Below are 26,472 nucleotides of genomic sequence, written 5' to 3' on the forward strand. Positions count from 1 at the left end.
TACCTCGCTAATGCGGGAAATGGCGAATAGTATGAAAGAAAGAAAAGTACCATTTTACAGCCTAACTTGACTCATCAGTTGAGACCATTCATATCACTTTCATACACAAAATGCTGCTATTACATTTGATCCCTAATTATTCCTTTAACATCATTAGAAATATCCTTATCTATAATCAGAGTTTTCATTACATCTGTCTGTATACCAGTTTGAATGTATGTGCAACACAGTAACATGCATTTTTCATATTTCCTGCAACAGTCGACTGAGCATGCATAAAAGATTGCTTCAGGTCTGCTGTATTGAAATTTGCTTTTGATTATGACAAACCTCTCATAACAATGCCTGCAAAGGAACAACAGTAAAACTGGGATATCTAGGTAAATGATGGAAGATCCCTTAAAAGATCAGGAATCTTATTTTTAGGTTACATAACCACTTCAGTTTATTTTGTATTAATGCAGTAAATACAACATATTTGCAGCTGTGAAGTAGATTGGATGTCATTAGAAGATATAAATCATCACAACCTAGGAGGTTATACTAATGAAATCAGTAAATCAGTAAAATGTCTTTACCATGGAGTGGGACCACATTCATTCTCCTGCTGTTTTGTTACACAGCATTCTCTCACATTTCTCAAACTAGGTTGTGCTGTATAGCACAAAAATACATGCATTTAGATTACCATTTTAAGTTATGCCTCGTTCTTAATCCCTGTATGTATCTGTAAATTGCTCAGTGACTGTATGGGTACAAATGGACTTTTTTTTTTTTTTTTTTATACTTTGTCGCTGTCTCCCGCGTTTGCTTTGCGAGGTAGCGCAAGGAAACAGACGAAAGAAATGGCCCAACCCCCCCCCATACACATGTATATACATACGTCCACACACGCAAATATACATACCTACACAACTTTCCATGGTTTACCCCAGACGCTTCACATGCCTTGATTCAATCCACTGACAGCATGTCAACCCCGGTATACCACATCGCTCCAATTCACTCTATTCCTTGCCCTCCTTTCACCCTCCTGCATGTTCAGGCCCCGATCACACAAAATCTATTTCACTCCATCTTTCCACCTCCAATTTGGTCTCCCTCTTCTCCTCGTTGCCTCCACCTCCGACACATATATCCTCTTGGTCAATCTTTCCTCACTCATTCTCTCCATGTGCCCAAACCACTTCAAAACACCCTCTTCTGCTCTCTCAACCACGCTCTTTTTATTTCCACACATCTCTCTTACCCTTACGTTACTCACTCGATCAAACCACCTCACACCACACATTGTCCTCAAACATCTCATTTCCAGCACATCCATCCTCCTGCGCACAAATGGACTTGTATGTGTTTTATGTATTCCATTATATTAAATATAGGTGTGTTGAATCCAACTGTTAGTGTAGCAAATATTATATTGATAAGCAATAGCAGATGGTACAACTTTAATTATGGGAGTCACCATGGTAATCACTTTACAGGCCAAAGTATAAGTGCATAAAAGCGTCTGTGGGATGTAATATGATTGCATAAAATTCATTAGTGATTATAATTTGGTTTTGAGAAATGACAAATGGTTTAGTAGGGATGGAAAAGAGTTTAGCTATTCAGGATTTTAAAGAATATTTATGGTAGAATTCTTGAAAGAAGTTCAAAATATTCCAGAATAGATGGAGGACTGAGTAGTCTAGTGTTGAAAAAGGGCAACATAAGAATGTATAACATATACTGCTATTTAGCTTAAGCATTTTTTAATTGATGTTGCAAATATAGTTGTATGAATTGATGATGCGGGCAATGTCTAGGTATTTTTAATAAATGTGTTGGAGCTGAGGCAAGAAATACTGCATTGTTGGGTATGTGCATGAATGAAGGAGCTAAAAGTTCTGGGAATGATGAGCTTAGTTTCATATGAATGCAAGTACAGGTACATCACCGATTTTCCGGCACTCTTGTTTCCAAAGCCTTTCCGGATTAACCATTTTGCTGGACCAGCCGCAGTCACATGATAATAATTCATCATCACACCTTTAACCTACTAATTATACATCTCCCATGTGTCTAAAATATACCATGGACTGCTAGAAATCTAAATTAAACAAATATTAAATGTTTGGGCACCCTAAGAAGGTAAGTTTGTCCTTAGATTGTTTGAATCCTGAGGTCTTTTTCGTTTTCTGTTGTTAGTGTTTTCCTAGGTGTGCATCACCAGAATAATGCAGTTTCATCTGCATTATACACCTGCTCAGGACTGAGGTGCTCATTAGCTATGAGTTTTGCAAATTTGTCCACATACTTGGCAGCTCCTTCATGGTTTGCAGGCTGCTTTTCTCTGCACACTTTATTCATGGAAATTCCATGACGCTTCTTGAATCTTTGAAGCCATCCTTCACTATAGTCATGCTCATGTTGTAATTTAAGTTCTTTATGGAACAACTTAGCCTGGTGCATTATCATGCTACCTGACAAGTCCACTCCATCACTCCGATGCTGTCGAAACCATTCCATCATCATTCAGTCGTGCTCAGTACTCTTACCATCTTTCATAGTTTTTCTAATCGTCATTAGCTTCTTGGAATCGCTGTCTGCATAGAATTTCAATATTTTCTCCCTTTGCTTCTTTACATCATAAACAGTTGATGAACCAATACTGTATATGTTACACAGTTTACACTTCGAAACACCACGGTCCTTTTTTTTCAACAATTCTACTTTATCTTGGATCGACATGGACTGGTGTTTACATTTGACACCATGACTGACACTCTCATATGTCTTAGAAGCCATAGCTAGGGTTAAATTTAAGCAAAATAAGCTAAGAATCTCACAGAATTGCGGTATCACCACCAACAAGTGCAGTGTAAAGAATGTAAATAAGCGCGCCCTTCACACGACGTCATCTGTGGCCGCCCAGTAAAGTAGTCTGGGGGCCACGGTAATTTCAAGTTCCCTCATGTAATTTTGTCTGTACTAAAGGAGGTGCTGAACCATCAGTTGCCGGAGGTTCGGTGGTGTACCTGTACATTAAAAGTAAAATTTGATGCTCCTGGGGAAAGAATGACAAAAATAATGTCAAACTCAAAATTTTTTAAGCTGGAGTGTTACAGCAGTAGGGGGAGATGATATTGAAATGGAAGTAAAAAGCTTGTGTTGTGATTTATGCTTTAGAATTTCAAAGATGTGGCTGAGGTTATTGAGGTATTAAATGTGTAACTTTTGTCCATGAGAGTGGGAGATTTATAGAATGGTATATAATCATTTAACCAAAAAATTGGTGTCTGAAAAGGGCACTGTTTAGGACTTTCAGTAGTTATTAGAAATACATAGAATGAAAACAAAATAAAAATGGCTTATAAGACAAAAACTATGTAACACTGAGCCTAACATTAGTTTTACCCCTCTTAGGGTTTCTTGCACTGAATGGCATATAAATCATTATATATAGGTTTAATGTTGGTGTTTCACTGGCTTTCATACATGACACTTGCATCTTATAGTCCTGGCACATCTGTTCACATTTGTCTTGGTCCTTCCTAAACACTAATCTCGATTCTGTGTGGATTTAGTGTGTGTGTGTGTGTGTGTGTCTGTGTCTGTGTCTGTTTGTACAGTCATTTTCAATGCAGGCTTAGGACTCACCTCAGTGTTTCTTTGTGGACACTGTTTACATACCATTTACTGTAAGAACAGTAGCTGGTAACTCAAAAGCATCTACATCAGGTATACAGACATTCAGAAAGTGTGAACATTCAGCTTTTGCCTTGAAGGACAAAAGTTATACTCATGAGGGGGAATGAATGGAGGCCTGATATTTAAGTGCTGAGGATGTTGCATGTCTTTGATGTTGTAAGCTTTATAAATATTTTTGTTATACTTAATCGCTGTCTTCCGCGTCAATGAGGTAGCGCAAGGAAATGTCGAGGAATGGCCCAACCTACCCACATACACATGAATATACATAAACGCCCATATACCCACATATACATACATGTACATTTCAACGTATACATATAATTACACGCACAGACATATACATTTATACACATGTACATATTCATACTTGCTGCCTTCATCCATTTCCATCGTCACCTCACCACATGAAATAGCATCCCCCAGCAAAGTACCACCAGGGAAAGACAAAAAGGCCACATTCGCTCACACTCAGTCTCTAGCTGTCATGTAATAATGCATCAAAACCACAGCTCCCTTTCCACATCCAGGCCCCACAGAACTTTCCATGGTTTACCCCAGACGCTTCACATGCCCTGGTTCAATCCATTGACATCACGCCCACCCCTGTATACCACATCGTTCCAATTCACTCTATTCCTTGCACACCTTTCACCCTCCTGCATGTTCAGGCCCCAATCTCTCGAAATCTTTTTCACTCCATCTTTCCACCTCCAATTTGGTCTTCCACTTCTTGTTCCCTCCACCTCAGACACATATATCCTCTTTGTCAATCTTTCCTCACTCATTCTCACCATGTGACCAACCCATTTCAAAGCACCCTCTTCTGCTCTCTCATCTGCACTCTTTTTATTACCACATATCTCTTTTACCCTTTCATTACTTACTCGATCAGACCACTTCACACCACATATTGTCCTCAAACATCTCATTTCCAGCACATCCACCCTCCTCTGCACAACTCTATCTATAGCCCACGCCTCGCAACCATGTATCATTGTTGGAACCACAGTTCCTTCAAACATAGCCATTTTTGCTTTCCAAGATAACATTTTCGACTTCCATACATTCTTCAACGCTCCCAGAACTTTCGCCCCCTCCCCCACCCTATGACTCACTTCCGCTTCCATGGTTCCATCTGCTGCCAAATCCACTCCCAGATATCTAAAACACTTCACTTCCTACAGTTTTTCTCCATTCAAACTTACCTCCCAATTGACTTGTCTCTCAACCCTACTGTAACTAAGAACCTTGCTCTTATTCACATTTACTCTCAGCTTTCGTCCTAGCTATGTCTCTTCATTGTATATCAACTGACTGTTATATTTCTCTCATGTGTCTCCCCTGATGATTTGATTATTACACAAAAGTGCACTTGGGAACTTATTGTATTTCATTTTCCCCGTGGACTCTTAGGAAAATATGTATGTGTATATATATATATATATATATATATATATATATATATATATATATATATATATATATATATATATATATCAGATTGGGGAAGAGCAGTGTGGTTTCAGAAGTGGTAGAGGATGTGTGGATCAGGTGTTTGCTTTGAAGAATGTATGTGAGAAATACTTAGAAAAGCAAATGGATTTGTATGTAGCATTTATGGATCTGGAGAAGGCATATGATAGAGTTGATAGAGATGCTCTGTGGAAGGTATTAAGAATATATGGTGTGGGAGGCAAGTTGTTAGAAGCAGTGAAAAGTTTTTATCGAGGATGTAAGGCATGTGTACGTGTAGGAAGAGAGGAAAGTGATTGGTTCTCAGTGAATGTAGGTTTGCGGCAGGGGTGTGTGATGTCTCCATGGTTGTTTAATTTGTTTATGGATGGGGTTGTTAGGGAGGTAAATGCAAGAGTTTTGGAAAGAGGGGCAAGTATGAAGTCTGTTGGGGATGAGAGAGCTTGGGAAGTGAGTCAGTTGTTGTTCGCTGATGATACAGCGCTGGTGGCTGATTCATGTGAGAAACTGCAGAAGCTGGTGACTGAGTTTGGTAAAGTGTGTGGAAGAAGAAAGTTAAGAGTAAATGTGAATAAGAGCAAGGTTATTAGGTACAGTAGGGTTGAGGGTCAAGTCAATTGGGAGGTGAGTTTGAATGGAGAAAAACTGGAGGAAGTGAAGTGTTTTAGATATCTGGGAGTGGATCTGGCAGCGGATGGAACCATGGAAGCGGAAGTGGATCATAGGGTGGGGGAGGGGGCGAAAATTCTGGGGGCCTTGAAGAATGTGTGGAAGTCGAGAACATTATCTCGGAAAGCAAAAATGGGTATGTTTGAAGGAATAGTGGTTCCAACAATGTTGTATGGTTGCGAGGCGTGGGCTATGGATAGAGTTGTGCGCAGGAGGATGGATGTGCTGGAAATGAGATGTTTGAGGACAATGTGTGGTGTGAGGTGGTTTGATTGAGTGAGTAACGTAAAGGTAAGAGAGATGTGTGGAAATAAAAAGAGCGTGGTTGAGAGAGCAGAAGAGGGTGTTTTGAAGTGGTTTGGGCACATGGAGAGGATGAGTGAGGAAAGATTGACCAAGAGGATATATGTGTCGGAGGTGGAGGGAGCAAGGAGAAGAGGGAGACCAAATTGGAGGTGGAAAGATGGAGTGAAAAAGATTTTGTGTGATCGGGGCCTGAACATGCAGGAGGGTGAAATGAGGGCGAGGAATAGAGTGAATTGGAGCGATGTGGTATACCGGGGTTGACGTGCTGTCAGTGGATTGAATCAAGGCATGTGAAGCGTCTGGGGTAAACCATGGAAAGCTGTGTAGGTATGTATATTTGCGTGTGTGGACGTATGTATATACATGTGTATGGGGGGGGTTGGGCCATTTCTTTCGTCTGTTTCCTTGCGCTACCTCGCAAACGCGGGAGACAGCGACAAAGTATAAAAAAAAAAGATATATATATATATATATATATATATATGTATATATGTGGGCATATATGTATATATGTGTGTGTGTGTGTGTGTATGAGTTGAGTGGATGGGCCATTCTATGTCTGTGTTTCCTGGCACTACCTCGCTGACGCGGGAAACAGTGACTAAGTATAACACGAACATATATGTTTTTTATTATTCTACTTAATCATTGTTTCCCTTGTCTGCAAGATAGTGCCAGGAAGCAGACGAAGAATGGCCCATCCCCTTGTATACATGTATATATATATATATATATATATATATATATATATATATTTTTTTTTTCTTTTTTTTTTTTTTTTAAACTATTCGCCATTTCCCGCGTTAGCGAGGTAGCATTAAGAACAGAGGACTGGGCCTTTGAGGGAATATATATATATATATATATATATATACACACACACACACACACACACACACACACACACACGAATGCCTATACATGTACATATACATATGTCAGTATAGACACATATACATGCATGCACACAGACATATACATATCTATACATATGTACATACTCATACTTGCTTGCCTTCATCCATTCCTGGCGCCACCCTTTCCCACAGGAAACAGCATAGCTACCCTCTACATGTTTGGCATTTCTGCTGTCTGAAAGAAAAGCCTTGTAAACCTAGAAATCAAGACTCGCAGGAAAACCCATAATGTCTTGTAATTAACTAACTAGAAACCTCAAGTACCGGGAAATATCAGTATTTTTTCCAAACATTATCTATACAGTTTTTCTTGGCATGTTTTGGTCTGCTCTTGATGTTCACTGAAAGATCACACCACAGTAGTCCCCAGCGTTGCTTCTAAAGTTGCTTTGATTACAGTTCTCTCTGCCAAACTTCAATTACTACCAGTGATTGTAGTGATTTACATTAAACACATTGGTGTGTTTAATGTGTGTGAAAGAAGAAAGTTAAGAGTAAATGTGAATAAGAGCAAGGTTATTAGGTACAGTAGGGTTGAGGGTCAAGTCAATTGGGAGGTAAGTTTGAATGGAGAAAAACTGGAGGAAGTAAAGTGTTTTAGATATCTGGGAGTGGATCTGGCAGCAGATGGAACCATGGAAGCGGAAGTGGATCATAGGGTGGGGGAGGGGGCAAAAATCCTGGGAGCCTTGAAGAATGTGTGGAAGTCGAGAACATTATCTCGGAAAGCAAAAATGGGTATGTTTGAAGGAATAGTGGTTCCAACAATGTTGTATGGTTGCGAGGCGTGGGCTATGGATAGAGTTGTGCGCAGGAGGATGGATGTGCTGGAAATGAGATGTTTGAGGACAATGTGTGGTGTGAGGTGGTTTGATCGAGTAAGTAACGTAAGGGTAAGAGAGATGTGTGGAAATAAAAAGAGCGTGATTGAGAGAGCAGAGGAGGGTGTTTTGAAATGGTTTGGGCACATGGAGAGAATGAGTGAGGAAAGATTGACCAAGAGGATATATGTGTCTGAGGTGGAGGGAACGAGGAGAAGTGGGAGACCAAATTGGAGGTGGAAAGATGGAGTGAAAAAGATTTTGTGTGATCGGGGCCTGAACATGCAGGAGGGTGAAAGGAGGGCAAGGAATAGAGTGAATTGGATCGATGTGGTATACCGGGGTTGACGTGCTGTCAGTGGATTGAATCAGGGCATGTGAAGCGTCTGGGGTAAACCATGGAAAGCTGTGTAGGTATGTATATTTGCGTGTGTGGACGTATGTATATACATGTGAATGGGGGTGGGTTGGGCCATTTCTTTCGTCTGTTTCCTTGCCCTACCTCGCAAACGCGGGAGACAGCGACAAAGCAAAAAAGAAAAAAAAAAACATTGGTTGAATTTCCCTTGGGGTATTTTGGATATCTAGCATTTGTGGCATCCTGCTCAAGCAAGAAATTGCTTGACAGACTTTCTTCTTGTAAGTAGTGAAGCTTAAGTGAATTGTTTTAATGGTGGATCAGAAAATCGACATTTATAGGCAACTGTGGTAAGGAGAGAGGCATACTGAAATGATGATGACCAAATACAATGTTCATTTATGTGCTGTCTGTGATATTAAGGTTTAAAAAGAACACCTGTTCAAATGTTTAGTTGAATGGAATTGGAGAAAGCTGTTGCAAAGCAGAAGACTCAAGTCAAACCTAAATAAGTGAGGCCAAACATGATAATGTATGAGCAGTTTTTACTTAGATGATCTGGAGAATCATTTTCAGATCCTGTGCTTATTGATTCATTTAAGTTTTTTTTTTGCCACCTTTACTGTTATCTAATACTTTTATTGTAATGGATAGCTACAAAAGTATTTTAGAACAGTATGGTGTCATATTGTTGCTGTAAAAATTTTAGGAAACTCTTATAACCAGCTTATTGTTATATTAAAAATTTCCTAAGTCTAGCTGATACCAGATGAAAAGGCTTTTTCTACACTTTCAGATGATCATTTTGTAACAAGGCTAGCATTCAGTCCAAAATGTTTAGATTAAGTAGAGGGATCACCCACCCTTGTAATATGTCTGGTTAACAGGACGTCCAGGTAAATGCAAAACACAGGATAACTGTATTGAATACGTACGTCATTAATGATATTTTTTTGAAATATGTAATAAAAAGTAGGAAATATAGTAGTGTCAGAAACACCCTTAGAACTTGGATTCTGGTATACTGATATGTCTGTTTCAAGTTCATCAGCATTTCTTTATGTTACATCTCGGTTTTGAAACAAAAAGATTTTTGGGCTAAAATAATACCCAGAACAATTATTGCATGCAAATTTTGGTATTTTTCTCAAGGAAATAAATTTGCTTCATAACCTCAGTATGAGGAATACTTTTCATGCTGAATATGGATCTGGGGTTGAAATATTGTTTGGTTGTATTCATGACTTGTAATTAAGTTGTTGAATTATAACAATTCTAAAGAATTTTTCTACTAGTTTACTTCATATTTATTAGGTATCTATCAGCTTGGGAAGCATCATGAGATATTTTCTATGATCATTTGAAGTATAGAAGTGTTAGGTTATGTTATATTTCAATTTTGAAACAAGTTTTTTTGGTCTGAAAAATACCCTGAATTATTGTCTGCAAAGCTAGGTATTTTTCTGAGGGAAATAGATTTGCTTAAGAAACTGGTATAAGAAAAGTTTTTGGTGCTGAATACAAATCTGGGGATGAAATATTGTTTGGCAGTCTTTATGGCTTGTAATCAGGTCATTAGATTATTACAGTTTTAAAACTTTTTGATCATTCGCTTTTTATTTGTATTGTATCTGTTGGCTAGGAGAAGCATTATGAAATACTTTGTGATGTTTGGATTTTGAAACTTTTTTTTGTGCTAAAGAATTGATATGTAGTTAATACAATAAAGACATAGATAAAATTTCACTCTGTAGAATATCATCAATACCCTTAGTTGCTAAGCTATGTTTATAAAATCTGATGTCCTTTCTTCTGATTTTTACATTTCTTAAGCTAATAACAGTGTAGAATATTCTCAATTTTTGGTATGTTTCTCAGGGAAATACATTTGCATCAGAACCTCAGTATAAGGAATATTTTTTTAAGCTGAATACTAATGTAGGGTTGAAAAATATTTTGGCCATATTTTTTACCCATAATTAAGTCATTAATTATTATTTGTTATTTATTATACTTTGTCGCTGTCTTCCACGTTAGTGAGGTAGTGCAAGGAATAGACGAAAGAATGTCCCAACCCACCCACACACACATGTATATACATACATGTCCACACACGCACATATTCATACCTATACATTTCAATGTATTTATTTATTTTTTATTTTTTTTTATTATACTTTGTCGCTGTCTCCTGCGTTTGCGAGGTAGCGCAAGGAAACAGACGAAAGAAATGGCCCAACCCCCCCCATACACATGTATATACATACGTCCACACACGCAAATATACATACCTACACAGCTTTCCATGGTTTACCCCAGACGCTTCACATGCCTTGATTCAATCCACTGACAGCACGTCAACCCCGGTATACCACATCGCTCCAATTCACTCTATTCCTTGCCCTCCTTTCACCCTCCTGCATGTTCAGGCCCCGATCACACAAAATCTTTTTCACTCCATCTTTCCACCTCCAATTTGGTCTCCCTCTTCTCCTCGTTCCCTCCACCTCCGACACATATATCCTCTTGGTCAATCTTTCCTCACTCATTCTCTCCATGTGCCCAAACCACTTCAAAACACCCTCTTCTGCTCTCTCAACCACGCTCTTTTTATTTCCACACATCTCTCTTACCCTTACGTTACTCACTCGATCAAACCACCTCACACCACACATTGTCCTCAAACATCTCATTTCCAGCACATCCATCCTCCTGCGCACAACTCTATCCATAGCCCACGCCTCGCAACCATACAACATTGTTGGAACCACTATTCCTTCAAACATACCCATTTTTGCTTTCCGAGATAATGTTCTCGACTTCCACACATTCTTCAAGGCCCCCAGAATTTTCGCCCCCTCCCCCACCCTATGATCCACTTCCGCTTCCATGGTTCCATCTGCTGCCAGATCCACTCCCAGATATCTAAAACACTTCACTTCCTCCAGTTTTTCTCCATTCAAACTCCCCTCCCAATTGACTTGACCCGCAACCCTACTGTACCTAATAACCTTGCTCTTATTCACATTTACTCTTAACTTTCTTCTTCCACACACTTTACCAAACTCAGTCACCAGCTTCTGCAGTTTCTCACATGAATCAGCCACCAGCGCTGTATCATCAGCGAACAACAACTGACTCACTTCCCAAGCTCTCTCATCCCCAACAGACTTCATACTTGCCCCTCTTTCCAAAACTCTTGCATTTACCTCCCTAACAACCCCATCCATAAACAAATTAAACAACCATGGAGACATCACACACCCCTGCCGCAAACCTACATTCACTGAGAACCAATCACTTTCCTCTCTTCCTACACGTACACATGCCTTACATCCTCGATAAAAACTTTTCACTGCTTCTAACAACTTTCCTCCCACACCATATATTCTTAATACCTTCCACAGAGCATCTCTATCAACTCGTTCATATGCCTTCTCCAGATCCATAAATGCTACATACAAATCCATTTGCTTTTCTAAGTATTTCTCACATACATTCTTCAAAGCAAACACCTGATCCACGCATCCTCTACCACTTCTGAAACCACACTGCTCTTCCCCAATCTGATGCTCTGTACATGCCTTCACCCTCTCAATCAATACCCTCCCATATAATTTACCAGGAATACTCAACAAACTTATACCTCTGTAATTTGAGCACTCACTCTTATCCCCTTTGCCTTTGTACAATGGCACTATGCACGCATTCCGCCAATCCTCAGGCACCTCACCATGAGTCATACATACATTAAATAACCTTACCAACCAGTCAACAATACAGTCACCCCCTTTTTTAATAAATTCCACTGCAATACCATCCAAACCTGCTGCCTTGCCGGCTTTCGTCTTCCGCAAAGCTTTCACTACCTCTTCTCTGTTTACCAAATCATTTTCCCTAACCCTCTCACTTTGCACACCACCTCGACCAAAACACCCTATATCTGCCACTCTATCATCAAACACATTCAACAAACCTTCAAAATACTCACTCCATCTCCTTCTCACATCACCACTACTTGTTATACCTCCCCATTTGCGCCCTTCACTGAAGTTCCCATTTGCTCCCTTGTCTTACGCACTTTATTTACCTCCTTCCAGAACATTTCAATGTATTTATATATTCATTTATTATACTTTGTCGCTGTCTCCCACGTTAGTGTGAGGTAGTGCAAGGAAAAAGACGAAAGAATGGCCCACCCCACCCACATACACATGTATGTACATACACGTCCACACACGCACATATACATACCTATACATCTCAACGTATACATATATATACACGCACAGACATATACACATATACACACGTACATAATTCATACTGTCTGCTCTTATTCATTCTCATTGCCACCCCACCACATGTGAAATGACTAACCCCTCCCCCGCATGTGCGCAAGGTAGCACTAGGAAAAGACAACAAAGCCCACATTCGTTCACACTCAGTCTCTAGTTGTCTTGTATAATGCACCGAAACCACAGCTTCCTTTCCACATCCAGGCCCCACAGAACTTTCCATGGTTTACCCCAGACGCTTCACATGCCCTGGTTCAATCCATTGACAGCACGTCGACCCCAGTATACCACATCGTTCCAGTTCACTCTGTTCCTTGCACGCCTTTCACCCTCCTGCATGTTCAGGCCCTGATCACTCAGAATCTTTTTCACTCCATATTTCCACCTCCAATTTGGTCTCTCACTTCTCCTCGTTCCCTCCACCTCTGACACATATATCCTCGTTGTCAGTCTTTCGTCATTCATTCTCTAATTTGAAACATTCTTTGATCACTCTTTTCATGTCTCTTGGGTATCTATGGGCTTAGGGAAGCATTATGAGATATTTTTTTATGATTTCAAGTACAGCAGCATTTGATTATGTTATGTTTCAATTTTGAAAGGAAACTTTTTGCTAAAAAAAAATACTCCACCTGCAGTTCATGATAGTTTTCTTGGATAATAGATTTACAGGTTGTACCTCTTTAATCTGGCATCATTGGGACCTGGCCATTGCCAGACCACAGAAAATGCCAGAAAACAAAAATTGACCCCAAATTCGTACAAATTTGACAGTCCAATCTCTATAGTACTCACGCAAAGTCTTTACTGAAGTTCTTTTATCTAAATTTTTCAGTAACTCCACCTTTACAAGCATAGATAATTATTTATGCTTACTCTTATTGGCACCAGCACCATCTTCAGCACCTCTTGGTGCTTCCTGAAGGGCTAAAATACAGCTGAATATAAGAAATTAACAGGACTGTTAATTAGCTCAGCTGCATTGCAAACAGATTGTGGCACCTTAGTGCTGCCCTAGTGGCAGATCCACGAACTGACAAGTAATGGCAACAGATTCAAAACGTGCCAGCCCATGGGAGTTGCCTTACCACAGAGGGCCATATTAGAGAGTTACAACCAGTGCTTGAAAAACTATTAGGAAAATTTTTCATGTTGAATACAAATCTGTGGTTGAAATATTGTTTGCCTGTCTTTGTTACTTATAATTGAGTCATTGAATGATTACAGTATAAAAACGTATTCTGATGATTCCCATGTATTTATTAGGTATCTGTTGTCATGGGGCCTTATTATATTTTCTTTTATCATTTCAAGTATATTATTCATGTTGAATTCGAATCTGGGGTTCAAATATTGTTTAATGGTCTTAATGACCTGTGATTAAGTCATTAAATGGTTACAATTCTCAAACATTTTCTGATCATTTGCTTCGTATTTGTTGGGTATCTATCAGAATGGGGAAGCTTTGAGAGATATATTCCATGATTGCATCAAATATTGAAGCTTTTGATTATAACTCAGTTTTGAAACAAAAAGTCTTTCTGGCTAAAAAAATAACCTGAACTGTTACCAGCAATTTTGGGTATTTTTCTTAGGGGAGTAGATTTCCTTTAGAATATATGTGAATACCTCTCATGAGTTTGAAGTATTGTTTAATGGTCTATATGACATGATTAAATCATTAAATGATTACAATTTTAAAGAACTTTCTGATAATTTTCTTTGTATTTATTGGGTATTTATCAGCTTAGAAAAGTAGTATGAGATATTTTTTATGAATAGTTCAAGTATAGAAGTGTTTGATTATATTTCAATTTTGAAACAAATGTTTTATGGGCTAATGAATACTCTGAAGCATTACATACAATTTTTGGTATTTTTCTTTGGAATATAGATTTGTGTCAGAATGTCAGTATAAGGAATATTTTTCATGCTGAGTAAGATCTGGGGTTGAAATATTATTTGGCTGTATTTGGGTATAGGGGAGAAAGAATACTTCCCATGTATTCCATGCGTGTCATAGGAGGCAACTAAAAGGGAAGGGAGCGGGGGGCTGGAAATCCTCCCCTCTCGTTTTTTTTTTTTTATTATTATTATTTTCCAAAAGAAGGAACAGAGAAGGGGGCCAGGTGAGGATATTCCCTCAAAGGCCCAGTTCTCTGTTCTTAACGCTACCTCGCTAACGCGGGAAATGGCGAATAGTATGAAAGAAAGAAAAAGAAATTATGATCTGCTATTAAGTTGTTAAATTATTACAATTTCAAAACATTTTCTGATCATTCATTTCATATTTTTTGGGTATCTATTGGCTAGCGGAAGTATTATGGTATTTTTTAGATTATTTCAAGTATAGAAGCATTTGTTATATTTCATTTCTAAAACCTGCAGTTCTGGTATTTTTATGTGGGAAATAGAGTTGCATTATAACATCAGTACCCGGAATATTTTTCATGTGATGTGGTTTTGAAATTTTTTTGGCCGTATTTATGACCTGTAATTGAGGCATTAAATGATTACGATTTTAAAGTATTTTTCAGTCTTTTGCTTCATATTTATTGGGTGTGTATTGGCTAAGGGAACCAATTTGAGATATTTTGTATAATCATATCAAGGACAGAAGTATTTCTGTATATTTGAATTTTAAACAAAAATTTTGAGGGGGCTAAAAGATACCCTGAACTATTACCTTCAATTTCTGATATTTTTCTCAAGGAAAAAAATTTGCATGAAAACCTCAGTATAAGAAATATTTATGTTAAATATAACTCTGGGGTTGAAATATTGCTTAGCTGTATTCATGACCTGTAATTAAGTCATTAAATGGACTCTAGTTTTTACTTTTCCAAAAGAAGAAACAGAGAAGGGGGCCTCGGGATGATTTTTCCACTGGGGCTCAGTCCTCTATTCTTGATGCTACCTCACTAACATGGGAAATGGCAGATATGTATGGGAAAGTGTTGGGAGTAAGGTTGGGTTGGTGAAAGGACAAGAGCTAAGGAAGGAGTAGCGCTACTTCTGAAGCAGGAGTTGTGGCAATATGTGATAGAGTGTAAGAAAGTAAATTCTAGATTGATGTGTGTAAAACTGAAAGTGGATGGAGAGAGGTGGGTGAATATAAAATATTCTTTTTAGTGTAGAAGGGGGTTTAGATAATTAACATTAGATTAGATTCTAAGAATATATATAGCACTTTGTTTTCTTATATTTATTTATTTATTTTGCTTTGTCGCTGTCTCCCGCGTTTGCGAGGTAGCGCAAGGAAACAGACAAAAGAAATGGCCCAACCCACCCCCATACACATTGTATATACATACATGTCCACACACGCAAATATACATACCTATACATCTCAATGTACACATATATATACACACACAGACACATACATATATACCCATGCACACAATTCACACTGTCTGCCTTTATCCATTCCCATCGCCACCTCGCCACACATGGAATACCATCCCCCTCCCCTCTCATGTGTGCGAGGTAGCACTAGGAAAAGACAACAAAGGCCCCATTCGTTCACACTCGGTCTCTAGCTGTCATGCAATAATGCCTGAAACCACAGCTCCCTTTCCACATCCAGGCCCCACACAAATTTCCATGGTTTACCCCAGATGCTTCACATGCCCTGGTTCAATCCACTGACAGCACGTCAACCCCGGTATACCACATTGATCCAATTCACTCTATTCCTCCCCCCCTTTCACCCTCCTGCATGTTCAGGCCCCGATCACACAAAATTGTTTTCACTTCATCTTTCCACCTCCAATTTGGTCTCCCACTTCTCGTTCCCTCCACCTCCGACACATATATCCTCTTGGTCATCTTTCCTCACTCATTCTCTCTATGTGCCCAAACCATTTCAAAACACCCTCTTCTGCTCTCTCAACCACACTCTTTTTATTTCCACACATCTCTCTTACCCTTACATTACTTACTCGATCAAACCACCTCACTCCACACATTGTCCTCAAACATCTCATTTCCAGCACATCCACCCTCCTGCGCACAACTCTATCCATAGCCCACGCCTCGCAACCATACAACATTGTTGGAACCACTATTCCTTCAAACATACCCATTTTTGCTTTCCGAGATAATGTTCTCGACTTCCACACATTCTTCAAGGCTCCCAGGATTTTCGCCCCCTCCCCCACCCTATGATTCACTTCCGCTTCTATGGTTCCATCCGCTGCCAGATCCACTCCCAGATATCTAAAACACTTTACTTCCTCCAGTTTTTCTCCATTCAAACTTACCTCCCAATTGACTTGACCCTCAACCCTACTGTACCTAATAACCTTGCTCTTATTCACATTTACTCTTAACTTTCTTCTTTCACACACTTTACCAAACTCAGTCACCAGCTTGTGCAGTTTCTCACATGAATCAGCCACCAGCGCTGTATCATCAGCGAACAACAACTGACTCACTTCCCAAGCTCTTTCATCCACAACAGACTTCATACTTGCCCCTCTCTCCAAAACTCTTGCATTCACCTCCCTAACAACTCCATCCATAAACAAACAACCATGAAGACATCACACACCCCTGCCGCAAACCTACATTCTCTGAGAACCAATCACTTTCCTCTCTTCCTACACGTACACATGCCTTACATCCTCGATAAAAACTTTTCACTGCTTCTAACAACTTGCCTCCCACACCATATATTCTTAATACCTTCCACAGAGCATCTCTATCAACTCTTATCATATGCCTTCTCCAGATCCATAGATGCTACGTACAAATCCATTTGCTTTTCTAAGTATTTCTCACATACATTCTTCAAAGCAAACACCTGATCCACACATCCTCTACCACTTCTGAAACCACACTGCTCTTCCCCAATCTGATGCTCTGTACATGCCTTCACCCTCTCAATCAATACCCTCCCATATAATTTACCAGGAATGCTCATCAAACTTATACCTCTGTAATTTGAGCACTCACTCTTATCCCCTTTGCCTTTGTACAATGGCACTATGCACGCATCCTGCCAATCCTCAGGCACCTCACCATGAGTCATACATACATTAAATAACCATACCAACCAGTCAACAATACAGTCACCCCCTTTTTTAATAAATTCCACTGCAATACCATCCAAACCTGCTGCCTTGCCGACTTTCATCTTCCACAAAGCTTTTACTACCTCTTCTCTGTTTACCAAATCTTTTTCCCTAACCCTCTCACTTTGCACACCACCTCGACCAAAACACCCTATATCTGCCACTCTATCATCAAACACATTCAACAAACCTTCAAAATACTCACTCCATCTCCTTCTCACATCACCACTACTTGTTATCACCTCCCCATTTGCGCCCTTCACTGCAGTTCCCATTTGCTCCCTTGTCTTACGCACTTTATTTACCTCCTTCCAGAACATCTTTTTATTCTCCCTAAAATTTAATGATACTTGGTTTTCTTATGCACTTAAATACATATATGGTGGAAGTTTAGAAGTATGTAGAAATTCTTTGAAGTTTACTTTTTAAGATAAATTATCAGAACCTTTACCACAACTGGTCATTAAAGATTAGATGGCATCATTGGTTCATAAGCAGTTGTAGTCTCATTGAATTTGATTGTTTGTCTGTTCATCTTAGATCATTCTTAGGAAAACGAAATATGTCAATAAGTCATGCCAACAAAATAGGTAAGATGATCATTCTAAAGTATGATTGCATCTCCCATGTTTAATGTTAAATATGTATCATTACTTATAGTGTTTCATCATATTGGAATTATTCACAAATATGTACCACAAGATAAAAGTTAGTTTTGTAAAGATAGCAATGTCTATATGAAGAGGCTCAGATGCTGTGGAAATGTTAAATGAAATGCCTGGAAACATGTTTATATGAGGCTCAAATACTGTGGAGGTGCCTCTGAAATGCTTGATATAATATTAAGGTGGTAAAACAAGTAACAAATGATAACTTTAAAGTTATAGTCAAAGTATTTGTCATTCATACTCTTATGATGATTTATGGCTGAATTTATTTGATGTACAGATGGATGGTACGTATATTAGCTCCTTTGGGACTATTCTTGCAGTAGTTATAGGCATCCAGTACAGAATAATCTCACAACAGTTGCAGGTCACAATTTCCCACCAGTCTTTGAACGGTCCTGTGCTTCCTTTACTGGCAAGAGGCAAGTATGCTGGATGTCACCCCAAACTCAAATTAACATGCAGAATTATCTTCCAACCCAGTCCTCTGCCTGACTAATGCAGTTAGAGCAAACAAGTGTAGATGTGATTCACATTATGTAGGTGGCTGAAAACAGCAACTGTCATATTTAATCATGTCAGGAGACTGTGAAGAGTGATTTTGAATAGAATAAGTTTTGAGCAAGACTGGATCTCGAAGCAAAAGAAGTGAAGTTAAAGAAAGGGTTATGTGTTGGGGATGCTGGGTACACACTCGGATTAAACTGTGGTGGCATGTAAAGATTAAAAGACTATAGTGGTGTGTCAGATATGAAATGTTTGTAGTGATGTTTGAATGGCTGGGTTTAAGTGGTGTATGATACTTTTAAGTGTTTCAAATATAGCGTAAACTCCACTTTCAGTGGGAGACTAGAAATCTGCTTTCCAGAAGAGGCTAAAAGCCATAACCCTTAACAGTATAACAGAAGTACATGAAATATTACATTATTTTTAAAGTCAAGGCAAACAGTAGTGTGCTTGCATTCTCATGACATGTAAATTGCTTTTAGCCATTGACATGGTTTATCCTGCATCAACCATCATTATTCATGTACTTGACAAATATCTTGCTACATTGCCTGTCTTTATTTGTGTAATGAGATGGTACACAGGATCCAAGAGAGTTCTAGAAATTTCCCTACCTTCTGTATGAAAATAAGATTAGTCCCTACGTGTGAAACTAGATAAACTTTATTGAGGAATGTTTTCCCAGTTAAGTGCTGCTTCACTGATACATGCTGTTGTGGCCTGTAGGGACTTTAGCTTAGATTTGAATTTTTTGTTGTATTGTGTACCTTAATGAATATGGTTTTAACTTATTATTAACAATTCAATTAGCTGACTTCAACTAATTGTAGATTCAACTTATGGACTAAATGCGTGCTTTCCTTGTATTAACAGGGCAGCATTTTTATCTTCATTAAGCTATAGGTAAAAGACAAAGTTTTGAAAGTTATTTATTGGCAGTGTTTATTATCTTTGCAAATATTTTGAAGATCATATAAGCTGAGAAGACTTTTAATGGTAAAATTTTTAAATTCCATATCATATACATTGTGGAAAATGCCTTTAGAATTTGGACAAAAGCATATAAGTGAATGATAGCAAGGCAAAACCTATACATATGTGCTGGTAAAGGTATTTCTTAATTACTCTACACTAACGAGAAATTACTCTTGTGGTTTAAAAGAATATTAATTCAGGAAAGATTGTTCTTGAAAATGATAACATAAAGCTGGGACTTTACCAACCTCATATGATCATGAACTTAATGTAACTTTTTTATTCATTTTAATCACATTGAAATTCAGACAGCAGTTTGTTCAGTCTTGATTCCAGTTATCATTCAGAACAGGTGCAGGGGGTTGAAAGAGGGGCAAATGAGAGTTGGGATGAGTGAGTATCAGTAAACTCCAGGGAGAATAAGATGTTTGGAAGGATGTTAATGGTGGGAGAAATCAAGTGAACGAATTGGTGAATTTGATGAAAGGTGCTAATGGGGAAGTGGTAACAGGTAGTGATGAGGTGAGGAGATGGAGTGAATATGTTGAAGGATTGTTAAATATGTTTGTTGATAGGTTGGCAGATGTAGGATGTTTTGATCAGGGAGTTATGTAAAGTCAAAGAGTCATAGAAAATAGTTTAGTGAAGAGAAAAGAGGTGGTGAAAGCCTTGCAGAAGATGAGATGTGGCAAGGTACTCAGCTAGAGTGGATGTTGTAGCAGTCTAATATCTTGAGAAAGTGGGTTATTGTGTAGATTGGGTAGTTAGTATTTTTGCTCTGTGTATGAAGCATGGTGAGGTGATTGAGAATTGGCAGAATGTACATATAGTGCCCTTGTGTATAGGAAGGGGAAACAAAGGTGGTTGTTCGAGCTACAGTAGTGTAAGTTGGTATGTTGTATGGGAGAGTGATTATTGAGAAGGAGTATAAAGCATGAGATTAAGGAGGAACAATGTGGCCTCAGTAGTGATAGAGTATGTGTGGATCAGCTGTTTGCTTTTAAGAATGTGTGTGAGAAATTCTTTGGGAAATAGGATTTGTTTGTAGTATTTATGAATTAGGAGAAAGCATATGCTGGGGTTAGTAGAGATGCTGTGTGGAAGATCATAAAGATTCATGGTGTGAGATAAAAGCTACAACAATACAAGAAGCAGTGAGAAGGTTTTATCAAAAGTGTAATGCATGTGTGCAGGTAGGTAGAGAGTAGGATAAGTGGTTCCAGGTGAAGATGGATCTATGGTAGGGATGTATGTTACCATGGCTGTTTTATTTGTTAATAGGTGAAAGAAGTAGATGCAAGGGTCTTGGAGAGAGGGGCAAGTGTGCAGTCTGTTTGGGTGAGGGGGGCCTGGGAAGAGAGTCGGTTATTGTTCGCTAATGACACAGCACCGGTGGCAGATTTGAGAGAGAAACTGCTGAAGTTGGTGACTAAGCTTAGGAGAGTGTGAAAGGAGGAAGTTGAGAGTAAATGTGAATTAAAGTGAGTTGATAAGTTTAGCAGAGTAAAGAGACAAGTTAGTTGGGATGTAAGTTTCAGTGGAGTAAATTTGGAGGAGGTGGAGCAGTTTAGATACTTGGAAGTATACATAGCAGTGAATGGAACCATGGAAGTGGATGGGTAAGGGGACAAGGTTCAATGAGCATTGAGGAATATATGGAAAGGGAGGTCATCTTGGAAGACAAAAATGGGTATGTTTGTGTTTGAAGGTATAGTAGTCCATATGTTGTTTTATGGATGCAAGGAATGGGCTATAGATGAGAATTTGTGGATTAGGGTGGCTGTGTTTGAAATGAAGTGATTGAAGATCATATGTTGTGTGAGGATGTTAGAGTGAATAATAAAAGGGTAAGAGAGAGGTGTGGCAATAAGATTTTAGTACAGAGAGCAGAAGGTGTACTGAGATGGATTGATCTTATGGAGAGAATGAGTGAGGAGAGGTTGACAAAGAGGATATATGTGTTGGAAGTAGAGGGCACAATGAAAACGGGTAGACCAAATTAGGGATCAAGTGAAAATATTTTGAATGATCAACATCTGAACATGCAGGAAGGTGAAAGGTGTGCATGGGTTAGATTAATTTTGAGATACTGTGGTATACAGGGAACAATGTGCTGTCATTGGTCTGAACCAAGGCATGACAAGAAGCCAGGGATAACCATGGAAAGGTCTTTGGTTCTTAGTTGTAGATGGGGGCTGTTGTTTCGGTGCATTGCACATAACAGCTAGAAAATGGATGTGAGCGAATGCGGCCAATCTTTGACTTCCCTGGTGGTGTCTCACTGATGTGAGAAATGGCAAGTATGAAATATTGTGTGCCAGGGGGAGGGGGGTGCCCACACATGCACATATACATACCTACACATTTCAACGTATACATACATATACATACACAGACTATACATATATTCACGTGTACATATTCATACTTGCTGCCTTCATCTATTCCCGTCACCACCCCGCCACACATCAAATGGCACCCCCCCTCCCCACACTCGCACATGAGGTAGCACTAGGAAAAACAACAAAGGCCACATTCTTCCACACTAAGTCTCTAACTGTCATGTGTAATGCACTGAAACACACCTCCCTTTCCACATCTAGGCCCTACAAAACTTTCCATGGTTTACCCCAGACGTTTCACATGCCCTGGTTCAATCCATTGAGAGCACGTCGACCCGAGTATACCACATCGTTCCAATTCACTCTATTCCTTGCATGCCTTACACCAGTGTGCCACATCGTTCCAATTCACTCTATTCCTTGCATGCCTTACACCCTCCTGTATGTTCAGGCCCCGATCACTCAAAATCTTTTTCACTCCATCCTTCCACCTCCAAGTAGGTCTCCCGCTTCTCTTTGTTCCCTCCACCTCTGACACATATATCCTCTTTGTCAGTCTTTCTTCACTCACTCTCTCCATGTGACCAAACCGATTCAATACACCCTCTTCTGCTCTCTCAACTACACTAATTTTGTTACCACACATCTCTATTACCCTTTCATTACTTACTCGATCAAACCACCTCACACCACATATTGTCCTCAAACATTTCATTTCCAACACATCCACCCTCCTTCACACAACCCTATCTATAGCCCACGCCTCACAACCATATAACATTGTTGGAACCACTATTCCTTCAACCATACCAAGTTTTGCTCTCCGAGATAACATTCTGGCCTTCCACACGTTCTTCAATGGTCCCAGAACCTTCGCCCCCTCCCCCACCCTATGACTCATTTCCACTTTCATGGTTCCATCCACTGCTAAATCCACACTCAGATATCTAAGATGCTTCACTTCCTCCAGTTTTTCTCCATTCAACCTTACCTCCTAGTTAACTTGTCCCTCAACCCTACTGAACCTAATAACCTTGCTCGTATTCACATTTACTCTCAGCTTTCTTCTTTCACACACTTTATCAAACTCAGTCACCAGCTTCTGCAGTTTCTCACCTGAATCAGCCACTAGCGCTGTATCATCAGCAAACAACAACTGACTCGCTTTCCAAGCCCTCTAATCGACAACAGACTGCATACTTTCCCCTCTCTCCAAAACTCTTGCATTCACCTCCCTAACGACCCCATCCATAAGCAAATTAAACAACCATGGAGACATCATGCACCCCTGCTGGAAACTGACATTCACTGGGAACCAGTCACTTACCTCTCTTCCTACTCGTACACATGCCTTACATCCTTGATAAAAACTTTTCACCGCTTCAAGCAACTTACCTTCCACAAAGCATCTCTATCAGCTCTATCATATGCTTTCTCCAGATCCATAAATGCTACATACAAATCCATTTGTTTTTCTAAGAATTTCTCACGTACATTCTTCAAAGCAAACACCTGATCCACACATCCTCTGCCACTTCTGAAACCACACTGCCCTTCCTCAATCTGAAGCTCTGTACATGCCCTCACCCTCTCAATTATTACCCTCCCATATTTTAACTTTCTAAAAGGGGAAACAGAAGAAGGAGTCATGCAGGGAGTGCTCATCCTTCTCGAAGGCTCAGATTGGAGTGTCTAAATGTGTGTAGATGTAACCAAGATGAGAAAAAAGGAGAGATAGGTAGTTTGTTTGAGGAAAGGAACCTGGATGTTTTGGCTCTGAGTGAAACAAAGCTCAAGGGTAAAGGGGAAGAGTGGTTTGGGAATGTCTTGGGAGTAAAGTCAGGGGTTAGTGAGAGGACAAGAGCAAGGGAAGGAGTAGTACTACTCCTGAAACAGGAGTGGTGGGAGTATGTGATAGAGTGTAAGAAAGTAAACTCGAGATTCATATAGGTAAAACTGAAAGTTGATGGAGAGAGGTGGGTGATTATTGGTGCATATGCACCTGGGCATGAGAAGAAAGATCATGAGAGGCAAGTGTTTTGGGAGCAGCTGAATGAGTGTGTTAGTGGTTTTGATGCACGAGACTGGGTTATAGTGATTGGTGATTTGAATGCAAAGGTGAGTAATGTGGCAGTTGAGGGAATAATTGGTATACATGGGGTGTTCAGTGTTGTAAATGGAAATGGTGAAGAGCTTGTAGATTTATGTGCTGAAAAAGGACTGGTGATTGGGAATACCTGGTTTAAAAAGAGATATACTTAAGTATACCTATGTAAGTAGGAGAGATGGCCAGAGAGCGTTATTGGATTACATGTTAATTGATAGGTGCGCAAAAGAGAGACTTTTGGATGTTAATGTGCTGAGAGGTGCAACTGGAGGGATGTCTGAACATTATCTTGTGGAGGCGAAGGTGAAGATTTGTAGAGGCTTTCAGAATGTGGAAAGCTCCCTTTCCACATCCAGGCCCCACAAATCTTTCCATGGTTTACTCCAGATGCTTCACATCCCCTGGTTCAATCCATTGACATCACTCTGTTCCTTTGCACGGCTCTCACCCTCCTGTATGTTCAGGCCCCGTTCGCTCAAAATCTTTTCCACTCCATCATGTTCAGGCCCTGTTCACTCAAAATCTTTTCACTCCATCCTTCCACCTCCAGTTTGGTCTCCCACTTTTTCTTGTTCTCTCCACCTCTTACCCATATATCCTCTTTGTCAACCTTTTCTCACATATTCTCTTCCTGTGTCCAAACCATGTCAACACACCCTCTTCTGCTATCTCAACCACACTCTTTTTTTACAGTGCTGTATCATCAACAAACAACAACTGACTCATTTCCCAGGCCCTCTTATCCTCAACAGACTGCATATTTGCCCCTCTCTCCAAAACTCATGCATTTACCTCCCTTGCCACCTCATCCATCAACAAGTTGAACGACCACTGTAACATCACACACCCTTCAGCAGACCAACCTTCTCTGGGAACCAATCACTCTCCTCTCTTCCTACTCTTACACATGCCTTACACCCTTGATAAAATCTTTTCTCTGCTTTTAGCAGCTTACTTCTCATACCGTATATTCTTACTACCTTCCACAAAGCGTTTCTATCAACCTTATCATATATCTTTTCCATATCCATAAATGCCACGTACAAATCCATCTGTTTTTTAAAGTATTTCTCACACACACACTCTTCAAAGCAAAGCTCTGATGTACACATCCTCAGCCACTTCTGAAATCACACTGTTCCTCCCTAGTCTGATGCTCAGTACTTACCTTCACCCTCTAGCAACACCCTCCCATACAATTTTCCAGATATACTCAACAAACTTATGCCTCTCTAGTTAGAGCACTCACCTTTATCCCCTTTGCCTTTGTACAATGGCACTATACATGCATTCTGCCAGTCCTAAGGCACTTCACTGTGATCTATACATACATTGAATATCCTTACCAACTAATCAACAACACATCCATCCTCTTTCTTTATGGGTGATTTCTTCAATACATTTTGATATCCATACTATATTTCTGTCAATTATTAGCATTATTTTCATTGCTCCAGTCAGTTTGATGATGAAAATCTCTAAGGTGGGCAAATATTGCATTAGCTTCTTCACTATTCCTAACACTATTTTATGTTGTTTAACCACTGTAAAGTTCATCACACAAAGTTCATCACACACTTGACAGGGAATATTGTACTCACGTCCCTTTTCATTGGTTACTGAATTTCTGTTAAGCGTTTTCCGGACTTATATTATTGCAGAAAATTACATCAGTATTAAAAGTTTCTAATAACACAGGAACAGTAAGCAAGTTCTCACAGTATAGTAATACCAAGAATTTTTTTTTCACAAAACATTCTTGTAAGTTAAACATTGTAAAAAAATCTTTTTAGCAAGATTGAAATGTTGCACTCAATTGTTATAAGACTTTTATGAACTGGAGTCAAATGGCTGCATCCAAAGGGTTAAAGAAGCAGGTCTCAGTGATGAATTATATGGTATTCTAGATGAGTGCATATGAATTGTGATTAGATATAGATATCTTGATTCAATTTCTTTTGCTCAAGTTAAGGATGCGAGTAGATTGTTGTATTTATTCCAATTTTGATTATGTTTGATCAGGGGACCATTTAGTTTCTAGTTTGCTTTCTTATTTTTGCAATTCAGTAAAAAAATTTTAGTGCTTTGTTTGACCCCATCTACATTGGATTAGATGTTGGTTGAAAAAGAGAAAGCCAAAGTTATACTGATTTTCTGAATCTGCCATATCTACGTTTACGTAAGATTTAGCTTTGGAAACTTGCACTGTTATTCCTTATGCAAGCTTTGTCCTGATGTGCAAGATTGGTTGACAGAA

The 26,472-nt window shown here is 39.3% G+C and overlaps 1 protein-coding gene across 2 annotated transcripts in view; it reads left to right on the top strand.

Moving 5' to 3' along the window:
- The window catches only part of LOC139750738 (splicing factor U2af 38 kDa subunit-like), a 144,683-nt gene that overhangs the window by 90,877 nt on the left and 27,334 nt on the right, over positions 1 to 26,472 (top strand). The gene's annotated exons all lie outside the window — the stretch shown is intronic.

This window comes from Panulirus ornatus, chromosome 10 (assembly GCF_036320965.1).
Source record: "Panulirus ornatus isolate Po-2019 chromosome 10, ASM3632096v1, whole genome shotgun sequence".
In the NCBI taxonomy this organism is placed as follows: domain Eukaryota; kingdom Metazoa; phylum Arthropoda; class Malacostraca; order Decapoda; family Palinuridae; genus Panulirus; species Panulirus ornatus.